The sequence below is a fragment of the Sinocyclocheilus anshuiensis genome, unplaced genomic scaffold (genome assembly GCF_001515605.1).
Source record: "Sinocyclocheilus anshuiensis isolate Anshui unplaced genomic scaffold, SAMN03320099.WGS_v1.1 scaffold1683, whole genome shotgun sequence".
Taxonomy (NCBI): Eukaryota; Metazoa; Chordata; class Actinopteri; order Cypriniformes; family Cyprinidae; genus Sinocyclocheilus; species Sinocyclocheilus anshuiensis.
The window spans coordinates 336,548-342,031 of record NW_015548387.1 but is presented as its reverse complement, the minus strand read 5'-3'; the positions used below and the strand labels follow the sequence as shown (position 1 = coordinate 342,031).

Genomic DNA, 5,484 nt, shown 5'->3' with positions numbered 1-5,484 from the left:
TGATCAGGCATAACATTATGACCACCTTCCTAATATTGTGTTGGTCCCCCTTCTGCTGCCAAAACAGCCTTGACCCGTTGAGGCATGGACTCCACTAAACCCCCGAAGGTGTGCTGTGGTATCTGGCATCAAGATGTTAGCAGCAGATCCTTTAAGTCCTGTAAGTTGCACGGTGGGGCCTCCATAGATCTGACTTATTCGTTCAGCACATCCCACAGATGCTCGATTGGATTGAGATCTGAGAAATTTGGAGGCCAAGTCAACTCCTCAAACTCGTTGTTGTGCTCCTCAAACCATTCCTGAACCATTTTTGCTTTGTTGCAAAAGGCCACAGTGTGCAGAGGCCACACCCACCAGAGAATACCATTTCCATGAAACGGTGTACATGGTCTGCAACAACGCTTAGGTAGGTAGTATGTATCAGAGTAACATCCACATGGATGGCAGGCAGGACCCAAGGTTTCGCAGCAGAACATTGCCCAAAGCATCACACTGCCTCCGCTGGCTAGTCTTCCTCCCATAGTGCATCCTGGTGTCATGTGTTTCCCAGGTAAGCAACGCACACGCTCCCGGCCATCCACGTGATGTAAAAGAAAATGTGATTCATCCGGGTTGGATTCATCAGACCAGGCCACCTTCTTCCATTGCTCCGTGGTCCAGTTCTGATGCTCACGTGCCAACTGTTGGCGCTTTCGGCGGTGATACGCCATACGCAACAAACTGCGATGCACTGTGTATTCTGACACCTTTCCGTCAGAACCAGCATTAACTTAGAGTAGTTTGAGCTACAGTAGCTCGTCTGTTGGATCGGACCACACGGGCCAGCCTTCGCTCCCCACGTGCATCAATGAACCTTAGCCACCCATGACCCTGTCGCCGGTTCACCACTGTTCCTTCCTTGGACCACTATTGATAGATACTGACCACTGCAGACTGGGAACACCTCACAAGAGCTGCAGTTTTGGCGCTGCTCTGACCCAGTCATCTAGCCATCACAATTTTGAGATGGTCCTCACTGCAGAACACAAGATCCAGGGGGCGTGGTTGGATCCAGATCCAACTCCTCCCACCTTACATATACCTAAACCTATCCATCTCCACCCCCTGATCCCTAAAACCCTACCCAATCTCCACCCCCTAGATGTGGATCCAACCATGCCCCCTGGATCTTGTGTTCTGCAGGGAGGGGCTACTGACAATTTTGGCCCTTGTCAAACTCACTCAAATCCTTACACGGGCCCATTTTTTTCTGCTTCTAACACATCAACTTTCAGGACAAAATGTTCACTTCCTGCCTAATATATCCCACCCACTAACAGGTGCCGTGAGGAAGAGATAATCAGTGTTATTCACTTCACCTGTCAGCGGTCATAATGGGGAAGTGCTGTTCTTTGTTGTTATTGTAACACTAGAACACCACTAGATGTCAGTAAATGCATAGATTTGAGAATATTTCTCAACGTTTCATGTTTTGACTCATGCTATGTTGGGCAGAATGTATGTATTTTATATACAAAACATGCATAATGTCAAATCAAACGGCTCCTTCTTACAAACTGTGTATTTTATCTTTGTTGTCGTATTAAATACTAGCCTATAAGTAAATTCCAACACGTGGAAGTAGGCCTAATGACTGATATTAAGATTTGTTATGGAAATCGAAAAACATTTGAAAACAATTAGATGCACCAATATTCCCTGAAATATGCAACAAAATACATAAGTATAGATAATGATTAAGAATAATATCCACAGGCTTGTTACTCGTCTCTGAGCCACAGCCAAGAGGAAGGCGTGCCGCGCAGATGACGTCATCAAACAGTTCTCGCGCCACATTACCCAAACGGCGCCACGGTAGAGAGAGAGTGAGAGAGAGTGTGTTTTCGGAAGTATAGATAATGATTAAGAATAATATCCACAGGCTTGTTACTCGTCTCTGAGCCACAGCCAAGAGGAAGGCGTGCCGCGCAGATGACGTCATCAAACAGTTCTCGCGCCACATTCCCCAAACGGCGCCACGGTAGAGAGAGAGTGAGAGAGTGAGAGAGAGTGTGTTTTCGGTTTAATTTCTCCACACTTCTCGTTTTGTTCTGTGCTGTTGCGTAGGACCCTACTGCTGGTTTTGTTCTTTGGCTTCCTCCAGTCGTCTGCAGAAAGTTTGTTGCCGTGAGTATAGTTTTCTTAAACGTTTCTTCAAGTGTGCCACTGTCGTTCTTTCTTTGAGCTCTGTTTAACTCATGACTTTGTTTGGTTACTATGATAAACAACGTAAACTCATCTAAAGAGGATGACAAACGACAGCGTTTCTTGTCATTAATAACCGATAACGTGGTTTCTTAACACAACGCGGTTCTTTTTAAGCTGACATAACGTTTAACGTGACATAACGTGTGTTTTAGCCAGTTAGCTTGATAGTAGGAAGTCTCCTTAAACTTCAGCTTGTAAACTTAACTTAAGGTAGGTCTTCTGAACGCTAAACCGAACGTAAACACATTACACTCCGTTTAACTCCTGACTCCTAGATTTTGACTGGCTCTTGGAGAGCGATCAGTTTGTCATGTAACTTATAACCGTTAGCCACTAACAAGACCAGATGATCCGGAGTGTTTTGTTGTCGTCTGTTATCTTTAACTTACTGCAATAACGTTGCATGAAATCATAAATGGCAGTTTCTCTTGTTCGCTCTTCACTTGAAGAGTCTGCTGAAGTTTGCTTAATAAAACATGCCTGTTATAGATGTTGACACATATGAGTGAAGTTTTTCTTAATTGTGTCTTGGATTTCTCTAGTGCTCTCATTGGCCGCATTAACACTGCATGATTCAAGTGACCCAATTCAGATTTTTCCTCCCATGTGGCACAGATCCGATATGACCCATGAACGTGTAAGCAGGAAAAAAAAGCACATGGGGATTCCGATATTCTCAGATCGGTTTCAGGCCTCATTCATATGTGGAAATAAATCTGATATGAATCGCTTACATGCATTTGCGCCTGCCGTGTAACCGGACAGATCGGATATTGCCCTGTTAATTCGAGTTGGATGTCAAATGTTTTTGAAACATCTCGCACTTTGACAGTTGACGAACCGAATATTAATTTCGTTCGTTTGTGTTACACAGACGAGCGCTTCCATCTGTTGCTAACTGTTGTGGAGACTCTATTCGTTCGGGTGAAATTACAAAATAAAATGCACACAAACATGTTCCTGCTCTTGATATACAATCAATGATGAACACAAAACTATATGAGTTCAGATTAGAACCCAGACCCGCTAACTTAGCATGAGTTCTGTCAATAAGTTAGTAAGTCTTTGCATTCATATTCTGGACTCATCTACTTTTCTATACAAAGTATCCTTTATTAAAGGGTTAGTTCACCCAAAAATGAAAATTAGGCAGTTTCACAGTCAGCGGGTGTTGCAGTGCTTCAGTCCAAAAGAAGTTAAATAAAAAGCGCCCATCCATAAAAACAAAGTGTCTCACACGGCTCCGAGGGGGGGGGTGAACAAAGGCCTCCTGTAGCGAATGGATGCGTTTTTGTAAGAAAAATATCCATATTCAAAACGTAATAATCACTTTAATCTAGCTTGCGGCAACAGTTGTACACAAAAGCAGATCCGGGCTGATGACGTATGAGGTCAGCGTTGTGCATGCGCCGGTGAGTCTCGTGAAAACCTACGTTTGTTAACAGGAGCAAAGGAAGCAAAGTTTCCTTACTTTAGCAAAGGAAAACCAGTCTCCTCTTGGCTTATATCGAAATCCTCCGACATTCTTCTTTACAAATCCTCGTTTTGTACTTCTAATTAGTGACCGTTTTGTTTTGATCTCTCCGCTGCGCTTCCGCGTTTGTCACTTCTGAGCGGCGCATGCGCAAAGCTGACCTCATACGTCATCCGCCCGGAACTGCTTCCGTTTACAACAGTGAGTGCAAGCTAGATTAAATTATTACGTTTTAAATATGGATATTTTTCTTACAAAAACGCATCAATTCGCTACAGGAGGCCTTTGTTCACTCCCCGGAGCAGTGTGAGACACTTTGTTTTATGGATGGGCGCTTTTTATTTCACTTCTTTTGGACTGAAGCACTGCAACACCCACTGACTGCAATGATAGAGCTTGGAATAGCCAGGACAATTTTTAATATAACTCCGACTGGATTCGTCTGAAAGAAGAAAGTCATATGCACCTAGGATGCCTCGGGGGTGAGTAAAACACAGCCTAATTTTCATTTTTGGGTGAACTAACCCTTTAATAGTGTGTGCAGCATTTGGTCTTTTAAAATCACTGTCCAATGCAAAGATATGATATGATTCAGATGGGATATGGGTCACTTTTAAAAGAAGGTGTAAGCAGGTTGTCAAATAAATCCGATTTGGGAATACAGATCTAAAGTGTAAATGCAGCCGTGCATGTCGTGCTATACAATGCCATCCTTCAGAACGTGCGAGGTTTGACACTGAATTAGCATTTAAGTACGTTTAAATGGTGAACGTGATTTCACCAAGTACAACATGTTCCTAGATCAACATCCTTGTTAGTGTTGTCACGGTACCAAAATTTCAGTATTCGGTACCAATACCAGTGAAAATCCATGGTTCTCGGTACCAAAGCAAAACACAAAAACATGCTAATTAAAAAATGTGACTATACTTTCATTTAATCCAAACTGTGTACATATTTAATTTTAAAGGGCTTTTAAAACCTTCTAGAGTTAATCAGCCAAGAATAACAACTACGTTAGCTAAAAAAAAAAAAGAGCCCAGAACTGCTTTTCTGACTGATATGACACAAACAATGTTAATTTTAGATTCACAATTAATTTACTGAACTGCTTTTCTGACTGATATGACACAAACAATGTTAACCATTTGTACATTCTCTAACACTTATATTTTAGATTCACAATTAATTTAAAAGCCTCTGGTGTGTAAAAATAGTAAATATCATCATGTCCTCCTGTTTTTTTACCTTAAAGAGCAGGTCATATGGGTTTTTGAAAAAGATCTCTTTTGCAGTTTATAACGTAGCTATCCTTAAATGAAACCAATCTGCAAAGTTGTTAATCAAAAAAGCTCATGATAAATAAAGATATTGTCTCTCAAAAGAGAGAGTCGATTCTGAATCGCCTTAACGAGCCTTCATATTTTCGAATCTTTTGCCTGTTACCGGTATACGTCACTGGGTAACACATTTGCATAATCCCCGCCTGCCCGCGAAATACGAACAGAGTCTGACCTGCCCACAAACACTTCCGCTAGTTAGTGTGTTTACATCATGTTGAGAAGACACTGTGTTCAAGGATACCACAGAAATACAATTCGAACCTTTTGTTGTGTGCATGGCATTTTACCAAGGACTGCTTCTCTGATCTTGGCTTTTATCTTCGTTGGCTGCTAATCTTCTTAATTTGGACTAGTGTTGTCACGGTACCAAAATTTCAGTATTCGGTACCAATACCAGTGAAAATCCACGGTTCTCGGTAC

The 5,484-nt window shown here is 42.2% G+C and overlaps 1 protein-coding gene across 2 annotated transcripts in view; it reads left to right on the top strand.

The window, feature by feature from the left end:
- The first annotated feature begins 2,036 nt into the window (after nt 1–2,036).
- Nucleotides 2,037–5,484, top strand: part of LOC107656714 (neurocalcin-delta A) — an 89,253-nt gene continuing 85,805 nt past the window's right edge. For both annotated transcript variants that reach the window (XM_016444655.1, XM_016444653.1), the window contains exon 1: nt 2,037–2,166. The gene's annotated coding sequence lies outside the window, so the exon portion shown is untranslated. The remainder of the gene's footprint in view (nt 2,167–5,484) is intronic.